We start from the raw sequence: 13,092 nt of genomic DNA on the forward strand, positions 1-13,092 counted from the left end.
TTCTTAGCATTCCTATTCTAATTCTACTTTTTATGTTTATTTTTGGGTTTTTTTTGTTTTTTGTGGATTTTTGGCTGGGATTTTTGTGGGGTTTTGTTTAGTTTTGTTTTGTTTTTTGCTACAACTACTACTATTTTTAAAAGCAACATTCATTTGTTCAAGTAGAGTTCCTTGTGTCACAATCCTGCTGGGGTCAGGCAATAGAAGAACTCCTTCTGGGCGGTGGCAGAGTCGCTGTCTGTGGAAGTGCTTGAGGTGTTGGATGTGGCACTTCAGGACACGGTTTCAGGTGATGGTGGTGGTTCCAGGCTGCCGGTGGGAATGGAAGGTTGTCCTGGTGTCTCGTCCCCTCGGTGCTGCTCGGCATTCCAGCTGGGCACGCGGCACCAAGTGTCCCCCGGGCGCTGGTGTGGGGCTGGCAGGAGCACGGGGCCGGCGCAGCAGGCGGGCCCTGCTGAGGCTGCAGGGCCGGCGCAGGCCAAGGCAGCCCGTGCGGCTCCTCAGGCCCGGGGCAGCCGGGGCCGCCATGGCAGAGCCCGGCCTGGCTGGGCCGGGCCCTACGGCTCGGGCTGGGCAGCCAGGCAGGGGCAGCCAAAGAGGCGGCGCAGCGCCCGCAGCGCCCGCCGCAGCCGCCAGGGACCTTTGTGGACGGGCCCCGGCGCTGCCACACGGGGAGCCGAGGCACAGAGCGGCTCCGGGGAGCGCGGCTCACATGGGCCCAGCTCAGCCCAGGCCTCGCCAGGGGATGGTGAGGGGAACTCGCCTGCGGATAAACCTCCCCAGCTGCGCACACGCTCATCCTCATCCTCGCAGAGCTGGAGGAGGCTCATTCTGTCCCCCTCATCCTCCTCTCGCTGCGCCCCGATTCTCTGTGCCCAGATGTCCTGCCCAGGATCTTGCTGGCTGTCATTTTCCCAGCTGGATTGCATGGAGGGTCTCTTCTCATTCCCACCGGACGCCTCCTGGTCAATGTAGTTTTCCTTCTCAGAAAGTTTTTGGTCCATGGACTCTTCCCAGTCTGATGGTTCTTGGTAACTGTCAGCATCTCTATGGGGCAGCTCATGTTCACTGCATTCTTCCCAGTCAAAAAAACTGTGGGAGCCCCCGACTTGTCCATGGGCAAGGCCTTGTTCTGAGCTTTCTTCCCAGTCTGACACTTCTTGGTAGCTGTCAACATCTCCGTGGGACAGCTCGTGCTCGCTGTATTCTTCCCAATCAGACAGACTGTGGGAGCTACCAGCTTGTCCTTGGGCAAGGTCTTGCTCTGAGCATTCTTCCCAGTCTGACACTTCTTGGTAGCTATCGTCATCACTTTGGGACAGCTCTTCCTCGCTGCATCCATTCCAGTCAGAGAGCAAATTATAGCTGCAGACATCTTCTAAGGAGAGCTCCTGCTCAATGCAGAATTCCCCTTGGGATTTTTCATGGTAACTGCTGCTTTCTTCTGGGAACAGTTCCTGCCCAGTTCAGACTTTCCCTTCAGTCTCTTTCTGGTAGCTGCTGCTTTCTTTTGGTGATAGGTGCTGCCCAATGGAGGTGTCCTCTAGGGATTCCTCATGGTCACTGCTTGTTTCTTTTGGAGAAAGTTCCCGTACAATGCAGGCTTCCCCTGGGATTTCTTCATGGTCACTGCCGGAAATTACTTTTGACACCTCCTGCACAATGCAGGCTTCGTCTTGGGATTCCTCATGGTCGTTGCTGTTTTCTGCAGGGGAGAGCTCCTGCTCAATGCAGGCTTCCCCTTGGGTCTCTTCAGTGTAGCTGCTGGTTTCTGCAGGGTACAGCCCCCACTCAATGCAGGCTCCCTCTTGTGTGTCTTCCTGGTAGCTGCTGGTTTCTTCAGGGAAGAGCTCCTGTCCAATGCAGGCATCCCCTTGGATGTCTTCAGTGTAGCTGCTTGTTTCTTCTGGGTACAGCATATGCTCAATGAAAGCTTCCCCTTGGATCTCTTAAGTGTAGCTGCTGGTTTCTTCTGGGAAGAATTCCTGTCCAATGCAGGGTTCTCCTTGGTATACCACATGGTCACTGCTGGTTTCTTCTTTTGACATCTCCTGCTCAATGCAGGCTTCCCCTTGGATCACTTCCTGGTAGCTGCTGGTTTCTTCAGGGGAGAACTCCCGTCCACTGCAGGCTTGCCCTTGGTATACCTGTTGGTCACTGCTGGTTTCTTCTTTTGATATCTCGTGCTCAATTCAGGCTCCTTCTTGGGATTCTTCACGGTCGCAGCTGGTTTCTTCTTTTGACAGCTCTGTGAGAGTCCGTCTGAGCCTCTCGTCTGTTTCTGCCCAAAGATCCTCGCCTGAGGCCTGCGCTGGCCAGGGATGGGAGGAACGCCAAGTGACTGTTCCGCAGGTGATGCCCACCAGGACTGGTTTCTCATGACAACTAGTCACGGGGCGCTGACTCAACAAAGCTCCCACAGATGGAAGAACAATGGACTGGTCCAGTATGGGCTACCTTGTATGTGTTCATAACAACAAAGATGGTTTGGTGTGCCTTGAAACGTCCTGTTTCCACCTGTTCCTCAGGGTAACGATCTCCACATACAATAGTCCATAAATCTTCCCACCTTTTGGCCAGAATCCACTCGCTTTGGGAAAGGACTATAAAAGTGACTTTCTCAGAGGAGACCCCCGAGATCTCCCCAGACGGCAACAGACATCTATTGGCTGCTCCACGAGGATTCGTCTGCCCGTCTTGGTAGCTATAATCCCGACCCCCCTATCTCTCTCTCTCTCTCTCTATCTCTCCCACTATCACATTTTGGTTGGCACTAAATAAAGTGCATTTCTGTAAAAGTAAAGTGGTTTTGTCCCCTGCTGTGTCTTTTGTGCTCTGAGATCCATAAAAGAACCAGTCACGACTCCTGCTCGGGTTGGGCGGACCACGGCATTATTTGGTGTTGTCGGCAATTGGATTCCAGATACTGGAGGAGTTGGGGTTTTCTGTGCACTTTGTACCAGGGCAAGACCTGTGCCATTTCAGCCACACCTAGCCTGTCAGTGCCGTAAGGACTGAACAGTGTTAGAAAGCAAGGGAGGTGGTATTGGGTTCTTCCCACAATCTGCACACAGACCCAGGTGGATAATCAACTCCACTTCCAGTTATCGGAGAATTTTTTGAAAGGATCTCAGCTGAGCAAAAGATGGACTTGTGTTTTTTGTTGTTTGCTGCTTGGTGTAGTTGAGGAGACACACACTGTGCAACTAAAGAGAACCTCCCAAGCGGTTTGGTCCCCTCAGCCACCCAGGGAAGAGAGGGGGTTGTCCCCAGCAGAAGTCTGTGTGTTAAGTCGACCTCCCTGAAGTGGTTTTTGCCCCTTGCACATAATTGTAACTCACAGAATATTGTTATTGTTGTTTAGTTGTTGTATTTGACTACTTGGGATCGCAAAGAGACAAGTGGTTTTTGTGATTAAGTTAGTACCTCCCAAGTAGTGTGTCTCTTCATCCTCTCCAGGGACAAGAAGGCATTCACAGTTTCAGCTGTGCTTTTTGTGTAACTTTAAGTGTGTCTCCCTGAGAGTGGTTTTGGTCCCTTCGTAAAAATGTCTAAAAATGATAAAGCTGCATTTTACGCTTTACTAGCTAAGTATAATGCCAGACACTCCCAAGGGGGGGAAGACTGGGCACACAGTAATTGGTTTTATTTAGAAAATGTGATTGATAGAATACATTCTTTGCAACATGAAACAAAATTCAAACTGAGCAAGAAAAATAAAACCACACTTTGCACAGTTCTAGGCGCTTGTCTTTCAGCTCCTGTAGAATCTCATTTTAATCGAGTGAATGAGGAAATTGACATGATAGACTCCTTGCAAAACCTGGTGGAAGCTTTGCATAAACTATTACAGGAGAAAACAAATCAAGTAGAAACTCTAGAAAAGCAACTAGAACAGAAAACAAATCAGGTACAAACTCTGCAAAACCAACTAGAGCAGGAAAGAAACCACAACTATTTGCTGCAACTATCACATGCCTCACAACATGCAGATACACCTAATGACACAGAAGAAAAGGAAACATATCACATAAAGCAGATATACCCACAGAGAGAACTAGTACATGTACAAAATAGTGGGGAAAATTGCTGCTCTAAAATGAGACCTCTCGTTAAAACGGAATATAGATACCTGAACGACGAGGATTTTGACCCCCACATAACCTCCAAAGAAATACCATACACTGCTACTGAATTGGCCAAATTAAAGAAAGAATACTCACATCTCCCACAAGAATCTGAGACCGAGTATGTTTTAGAGTTTCACTCACTGGAGGAGATCAAATTAAATTAAGTGAACAAGAAGCCAGTGGGTACTGGGGGCCTGGAGTTTTCTTAACAACTGGAAACGCTCGTGTTCCATGGTCTCTGACACAGCATGCAGCCTACTGGGCTGGGGGACTTAGCCCCCTAGAAAGAGGTGATCCTCTAGCCATAACTGGCACCCCAGACCAACTCTTAGAAAACATTCAAAAAGCTGCCTGCTTGCAAATTATACATGAAATAAAATTCACTGCTGGCCATAAATCACCTATGCAATTACCTGCAAATGTAAAACAATACCCTCTTCCCTCTGGTGCCAAAGTACAGATCAAACCGGTTATACAGGACTTGCAAAACTCCCCTGTATGGCCAATCCAAAAACCCAAACCTGACACTGTAGCTGTGTACCAATACATACATGAGGTATTGATAGGAGAAGAAGAAAAAGAAGAAGTGAGGGATGTGCAACAGAAAATAATTTTCCACCTAGAAAGCCCTAACTTGCAAATTGCCTCAGAGAAAATTCAAAAACCTTCTCAGGAAGTGAGGTTTTTGAAGACAGCCACTACTGGGACTGCCCCCCCTGATGGGGTGGCCCAGAAATCCTCAGTAACAGAAGGAACTGTAAAAAATCTGGCAATAACAGAAACTGAGAACTTGGGTAACAGCGATGACAAACCTGCCTCAATAATTAAAGTAGCCTCTGCTTTCTCCCCCAAACAATCTCTGTTCACTAATTCTTCGTTTACTAATGCTTCTGCTGAGCAAATTATTGCTGGGGGACGGGGTGACTCTTGGGTTGGAGCCCTGATGGTTATTTGGGGTGTTTTCCAGCTTGAAGTGCAGAGTGCCTCTCTTGTTTGCAACTACACTGACTCTTATGCTGTGTTTAAAGGAGGTACAGAGTGGCTTCCTTCTTGGCAGCAAAATGATTGGGAAGTTAACAGAATTTCTGTCTGCATAGTTCCATCATTTTAACCTCCTGCCTCTTTGTGGCAGATTCTGTTGTGTTTCCTTTTCACAGAATAACACCATGGAACGTGAAGATTAATTGCTGAATCCCTCATCAAACCTGTATACAGTTATGGCACAGGACTTTACAGCTGTGTTTTATTTTGTGAGAATTTAAAATCAAAGTTGAACTATTGTACAATTTTCCCCAAAAAATTATGTGTGGGAAAAAAAATACAAAATAGAAAGGGGAACTCAATGTTAATGTTGTAACACCTACTACCCAACCACCGGTTATACTGAGCCTGAAAATTTTTTAAATTGGACCTTGGTAATTAAGAAAACTGGCCAACAGCAAATATTGTTTAATTCGGCATGGTCTTTTAAACAAGTCAAATTGCCAATGCAAAACAATGTCTCAGTAATTCAGCCAGCTTGTTCACCTTTTCTTGGGGTGGACAAACGACCTGGTTGCAAAACCAGGAGGATCCTTTCAAGAAACAAATGAGACATAACCGGTGTTGTGGGAACAGGATTGGGAATTTTAAATAGCATTGATTCAGAAGTACTAATGAACAAATTAGTTGCCACCACCAGAGACCTGACCAAATTGAAACAACCTCTGCAGTCCTCTTTAACAGCCCTGGGGACGCAACAGTGGTTATTATCAAACATTTTACCAGATTGGGAAAAAACAAATGTAAATGATCACAAATTGATAATTGATGCTCTTGGTACTGCTCAAAACAACATCTCCTTAGCCCTCAGCTGTATCCAGGCACAGCTTTGGATGCAAACAGTTGTTGCCTCAATTATAAGGGAAGGGGAAGAAGGCATCTTCCCTACTGAAATCCGGACAATAATTTGGGAAAATGCTAATGATTTTGAAAGGAAGTTTCAGTCCTGGTGGAATTTGGTAAACTTTACCTACAACCCCAGCACAAACACAGCCACAGCCTTTGTGTTGACAATACGCAACGCTTCAGTGCATTTGATACACCCCATCATTGCATTAGGATTGAATCACGATGGAACTATTCTCTATCCTTTCGAGCATAGAGAATGGGCCCATCAAATTGGTGAGAAATGGCAAACTCTTAATTTGGAATCTTGTGTTGTTCGGGAGCAACAGGGTTTCATTTGTGAAAGCAATGCCATTGTGGCCCAAGACATCTGTTTAGACACAGAGCAAAATATCTGTCATTTTGAAATACACCTTGATGAGACTCCTGCAACAGTGCTGGTGTACATAGGAAATGGATGTGTGTGTGTAAGAACTGCTTGCAACTCAGTGTTTGTAGAAAATGTAACAGTGAATCTAAAAAATCATTTAAATTTTTGTGTTTGTAATTTTACCACAATCATGGGCTGTGACTTTTCTTATACTGTTCCAGTTATGTCTCATCACCTTTTGCAATCCAATTTTACACTGATTCATCAGTTAGTGCCTGCTCCCATCGGGATGAACCTCACTTTGATTAAACAATTGCTGCTTCACCAGGACTTAATTGGAATCTTGGAAAAGATAAAGAAAAATGGACAGAAGACCCTGGTGACAGTTCATCACGATGTGAGAGAAATACATCGGGTTTTAGAAAGGGTAAAAGGGGATGCTGAACTCAGGTGGTGGGATACTCTTTTTGGGTGGTCACCTACTGCTACCGGCATCCTAAACAAATTGTGTCATCCCATTGTTGTGCTTTTGATTTTTGGTTTCAATCAGTTTTGTTTTGTCAGTCATTCTATACATCCTGAATTGGAGAATGGTAAAACGGCTGACACAATTGGCATCAACAATGGAAGCACATAATTTGATCACTACTCCATCTGCTAAAGATACCCCTAAAGTTATTGACACCAGACAAATTACAAGAGCAGTGAAAGTCAGGCCTTTAACAGCAAACTGATTACAATTGTTTGTTAGTGGTTATGATTGGTATGATCAGTTTTAGTAATGTTAAGCTTTTGATTAAGATGGTTTTGGAAAATAATTATTTTAATTATAAAAACATATTATAGCGGATACTGATTTGTTTTAATTTTAATTGTTTGAATGTTATTTTATTAAATAATTTTGATTCTAATTGTTAAGAATTTTAATTGTTTGAATGTCATTTTATTGATTTTGTTTTGATCCTAATTGTTTGAATTTTAATTGTTGAAATATTATTTCATTGATTTTGTTCTAATTGTTTGAATTGTAATTGTTTGAATGTTATTTTATTGATTAATTCTGATTGTTTAAAAGATATTTTAGCTAATATTATTGTGATTTTTTTGAAAATTTATTTTAATCAATTTTGTTGTGATTATTTTTCACTATTTTCCTGTTTATTTTCCTTCCTTCTCCTTTTCCTTTTCCTTTTCCCTTTTCCCTCTTATCCCCGGTTTTTTGTTTTCCCTTTTCCCATTCCCGGGATGTGCTACCAAGGGCAGGTCCTGAAGATGCTACAACGTCACAACATGATGCTGATGGAGTTTCTCAGTGACGCTCGTTGGTCACGGGGTGATGTGAGAGTCCGTCTGAGCCTCTCGTCTGTTTCTGCCCAACGACCCTCGCCTGAGGCCTGCGCTGGCCAGGGATGGGAGGAACGCCAAGTGACTGTTCCGCAGGTGATGCCTACCAGGACTGGTTTCTCATGACAACTAGTCACGGGGCGCTGACTCAACAAAGCTCCCACAGATGGAAGAACAATGGACTGGTCAGTATGGGCTGCCCTGCATGTGTTCATGACGACAAAGATGGTTTGGTGTGCCTTGAAGCGTCCTGTTTCCACCTGTTGCCCCGCGTAATGAGCTCCACATACAATAGTCCATAAATCTTCCCACCTTTTGGCCAGAAGCCACTCGCTTTGGGAAAGGACTATAAAAGTGACTTTCGCAAAGGAGACCCCCGAGATCTCCCCAGACGGCAACAGACATCTATTGGCTGCTCCACGAGGATTCGTCTGCCCGTCTTGGTAGCTATAATCCCGACCCCCCTTTCTCTCTCTCTCTCTCTCTCTCTCTCTCTGTCCCACTATCGCATTTTGGTTGGCACTAAATAAAGTGCATTTCTGTAGAAGTAAACTGGTTTTGTCCCCTGCTGTGTCTTTTGCGCTCTAAGATCCATAAAAGAACCAGTCACGACTCGCTCTTGAATTGGGCGGACCGTGACAGTATTACATGTTTACAAAATTTTCCCAATACAATACAATTTTATTAAATGGTCCAGCCCTGACCCCATCCAATCCATAAGTGCCAACGTGTCACCCAACATGGATGACAGGGAGAAGAAGGAGGAAAAGGTGTCCACCCCCCAAATTCTCCATCTTTGCCACGTATCCCTTTTCATAAACATTCCCAAAAGTCTATTTATCTATGTTCTAACAATCTAATTTACACTTCACTAATTTTGGCAGCTTGTTTCCATTCTCCTTGTGCTGACAACTACCCCCAGGGGTTAGAATTCAGCACCTGTGACACCAGGGTCTCACTCAGAGTCGTTGAGACCCTTGCCAGGGGGGTTTTGAGACCGCCCAGGAGGCCAGGGGTACGCCCTGGGCTCCCACAGGACAGAGAGTGCTGCCCAATCCTGGGCACCTTCCCGAGGGCTCGCAGGGGTCACGCTTCAGGTGCCGCATTCCCGGCACCGAGTGGGGACATTATGGGCTCCTGGAGACCTGGCACGGCCATGGGCACCCCTTCCCACAGCTCTGGGCTGACACCCCGTGTGCTTGGAAGCCTGGGAGTGCTGGGCTCAATTCCAGGGATGCTGCCCAGCTCTGAGTCTTGCAGCCTCCCCTGTACCCCAAAACATGAGGGCCAAAAGGGACCCCCTTGTTGAAGTCACCACCCCTCAAACCCAGCTGCAGAGCAGGAAAAGGAGGAGATGCCAACAAGCAGGAGGGGAGATGCCCACAAAACCAGCATCCTGTCTGGCTTTCAGGGTCTTCAGCCTGTCCCAGTGCTCCACAATAGTTGGGGCTTGAGTTGATTCCTTGACTCTCTCATATTCCTTTTCTCCAATTATGAGACATAATTGAGGCTTCTCCTGGAGAAATGCTGGGGAGCACAAAGAAGGAGCTCAGTGGCACAGAGACCCCAACAGCTCTTGGTGTTCCCTAGGCTGCCTGAGCTGCCCACTTGGCCACCAAGCCAGACCAGAGCAATGCAGGAATCACTGGTGAAGCCGTGGGGACCTGGCTCTCTCGTTTTGGGGCAAGGCAGGAAGGGAAAGTATGGTGCAAGTGGCACCGGGCTGGGATACAGGGGGAAGGATTCCCAGGGGTGGCCAGGGCACACAGCCAATCCCTGCTCCCAGAGATTCTGGGATGCTGCACTGACAGCCATTCCCCAAAACCCCTCAGGATTCAGGCACAGTCCTACATGAGGTCCCGGATCAAGTCCTCGGTGATGATTCTGGTGGTCTTTGGTTTGTATGTGATGGAGGGTGTGATCCCTTAGGATCTTTAGGCACATCCTGAAGGGTCACAATGGGGCTGCTGGTGTTAGTGCTGTTTGGGAAAGGATGATGTGAGGGATCCAAAACCCCCACACTCAGCTCTCCCTGAACACTCACTGATCCTGGGAGGAGCTCTGGACCCTCGGGGGCAGGACAGAAGGGGCCGGAGGGATTGGGGGTCAGAGGGAGATCCCAGCTGAGATCCCCAGGGGAGAGACCTTGGGAATGACGGACGGGAATCCCGGTGGGTGAAGCTGCTGATGGAGGGGGAGGAGCCCCCGGCACGGAGGGACCGGGACCCTGTGCCAGCAGCCGCGGCTGCCATGGCACTGCCAGTGCCGGCGCTGTCGTAGAGTGTGGGAGGTGTGACAATGTCCCTGAGCCGACTGTCACAATGTGATGGAACCGACGGCTGGGATGTGTCTGAGCCCATCGTGACAGCGTGCCCGAAACCACTGTCGTGACATGTCGGGAGTGACTATTGCCAGGCAGCTTCCCCAGCAGCTCCCGGGACTCACGGGATGTCCTGGAGCAGATATGGGATAGAGGGCAGGGGGTGGGTGTGGAAGCTCCAGAAGCTGGGAAGGGCAAATCCAAGGGATGGCAGAGATGAAATTCCTGCAGCCAAGAGGAGCCCGAGGCTGCGAGAGGAACAGCCCTGCAGGGAGGAAGGAGGGGCATGAGGGGCTCCGGAGATTCCCTGGCAGCCCGTGGGGGTCCCCGGGGAGCAGAGACCCCCCTGCAACCCTGCAGGAGCCCCTGGCAGAGCAGGGGGTGCCCAAAGGGGCTGTGATCCCGTGGGAATCCCCTGCTGGAGCACTTCGGACAGAGCTGCAGCCCATGGGAAGGACTCGTGCTGGACAAGTCCCTGGAGAAGGGTCTCCCTGGAAAACAGGGACCCCACCTTGGCTGAGCAGCGGCAGAAAAATCCTGTGCTGAACTGCCCTGGAACCCATTCCCAATTCCTTGTGCAGATGGAGAGAGGAGAGCCTGGGAATGAGTTTGTGTGTTAAGAAGGGTTTTTTGACTTCTCCTTATCCTGCTCTGATCTTATCAGCAATAAATTCAATGAAAATCGCTGATTGTGAGCCTGTTTCTCCCGTGGCAGGATTTGATGAGCCATCTCTCCTGGTGCTTGTCTCAAACCAGGAACCCTTAGTTCAATTTTTTCTCCCTCTTCAGTTGCAGAGGGCAGAGAGACACCGGTGGGTGTGGGGGCATCCGGCCACTGCTACCCACAGCAAGGCAGGAAGGAGGAGGAGGGAGCTGGTAAGATTGTTGAGCAGATTGCTGTTGTCTGCAGCAGTTCTGGGGCTCTCTCAGTGCCTTGGGGACAGGCACCAAATGATCAATTGATGCATTTCTGGACTGGTTCCCTCACAGCTGCCCCTGCAGGGGGGTTTCCAGCCAGCCCTGCTCTGAAAACCACCAAAGGGCCTCACAGAGCCACTGCTTGGGCTCACACTGGCTTTTTGTGCTTCTTGCAGGGCAGAGCAAACCACAGCCAGGCCTTTTTTGGCCACAGAAAAAATTCTCACCTTTGCAGCAGCTCGAAAGCTGCGAGAATCAAAGCCAAGGGGGAGGGGGAAGCCTCAGGTCCTGGCTGCCACCTGGGGCTGGCCAGAGCAGGGCTGGCCAATGCCCATCCCTGGGCACTGGGGCTGGGCCATGGCTGGGCCCAACACTTGGATGGCCACTGGCTTCAAGGAGCAGGAGTTTGGGAGCTCCTTCCAGCCTGGGGCTCCATTCCCCAGCTGCTCTTGCTGGCTCAGATCCTACAGGGGACAAATGAGAATGGGGAAGTCAGGAATCCCCAGATTCACCATCCCCCAGGACTGGACCCTCTTGGGAAGGATGTCCCCCCTGGGACAGGATCCCCTCAGACAGGACCCCCTGGATGTGCCCCCCAGAACACAACCTGCCCCTGTGTGACTCTCAGCACAAACAGCCTCTTCCTTCTGCTGCTGGGGAGAGAAAGTGAAAGTGTTGGGGGGGGCACAGTGGGCACCCCAATTCCCCACAGTCTCACCAACCCTCCCTGCACACCCCTCAGCCTCTTTTCTCCCTCTCTGGGCTCCACCTAAACCGTTCCCTGCTCAGGTCCTCCTCAGGAACTGGGGATGAGGAGGCATGGCACAAAAGTAAAGAAAATAAGGAAAACAGAGAAATAAAGAGAGGAAAAAGTCAAGAGCAGGGAAGGGCATAGAAGCAGGACTACCCAGGACCCCCAGGTGATGCCTGCCCAGTAAAAGAGCACCCCAGCACTGAGCACTGGATCACCCCAAAATCTGAGGCACCCAGGGAAGGAGCTGTGCCCCACGGGCACACCCAGCCACTGACCATCCCTGGCACCCCCATTCCCCTGGGAACCCAACAATGGAACCCTCATTCCTTACTTACCATCACTCTGGGACCCCCATCCCTGGGATCCATCCCATGGTCACAAAACCTTTGAGGACACGTTGTTCCCCGACTCTCATCCCTGAGTCTGAAGCCACTCAACACATGAGAACCTTAATCCCATGGGACCCCATCGCAGGAACCACAGTCTCCTGGACACCCATCCTTGGTGTCCGCCCAACCCTAAACCCCTGCAACACCTCAGCCTCCAAATTCTGGCAAAATCCAGTCCCCAACATGTCCCACCATCACTCCCATGTCCCACAAGGTCCCCACCCTGCCCCCATCCTGTCCACACCCTGCCCCCACCAAGGGCCACCTACACATGAGGATGAGACGTGACCTCGCTTCCTGTCCCTTCATCCCAAGAGCCGCCAGCCAGGGGACGGGTGGCCTCAGCAGCAAGTGACAGCCAGTGCCCATGGCCGGGGACACCAGGATGGCCGGGAAGGTGACGCTGCTCCTGTGGGGTGAGTGCCCCAGGCACGGGCCTGACGCCCTGGGGATGGGCCCTGGTGAGGCAGAGAGTGGTGGGGAGGGGGCACAGGGGGGCTGTGGGGTCCCCTGAGGTCCCCAAGGCCAGCAGAGCCAGGACATGGGCATGGAGCCCTGTGTGACCAGAGTCATGGGGTGGCCATGGAGACAGGAATGGGGGAACAGGAATAGGGGAACTGGGATGTGGGGATGGGAACAGGGGGACAGAGATGTGAGGACAAGGATCTGGCCAAAAGAACCTTGGAGCTGGGGCAGCTATGGTGACAGGGACAAGGAGACAGGGATGCAGGGACAGGGACAAGGGCCACATCCCATCCAGATGGGGCATGGGGACAGGTGCCATGGGAATGGGATCATGGCCACAGGATCATGGGGCTGTGGCCATGGGGACAGGTGCTGTAGGGCTGGGGGAGGTGACCTGTGCACACATGGGGTGTCCACAGTGTCCCCATGTCCTGCCTCAGCCCAGGGTGACCGAGGTGTTCTTGTCCTCAAAACCTCCGTGCTGCATCAGTGTTCCTGTGGGGACAGTTTGGGGA

The sequence above is a fragment of the Erithacus rubecula genome (genome assembly GCF_903797595.1).
Source record: "Erithacus rubecula genome assembly, contig: scaffold_556_arrow_ctg1, whole genome shotgun sequence".
NCBI classification, from domain to species: Eukaryota; Metazoa; Chordata; class Aves; order Passeriformes; family Muscicapidae; genus Erithacus; species Erithacus rubecula.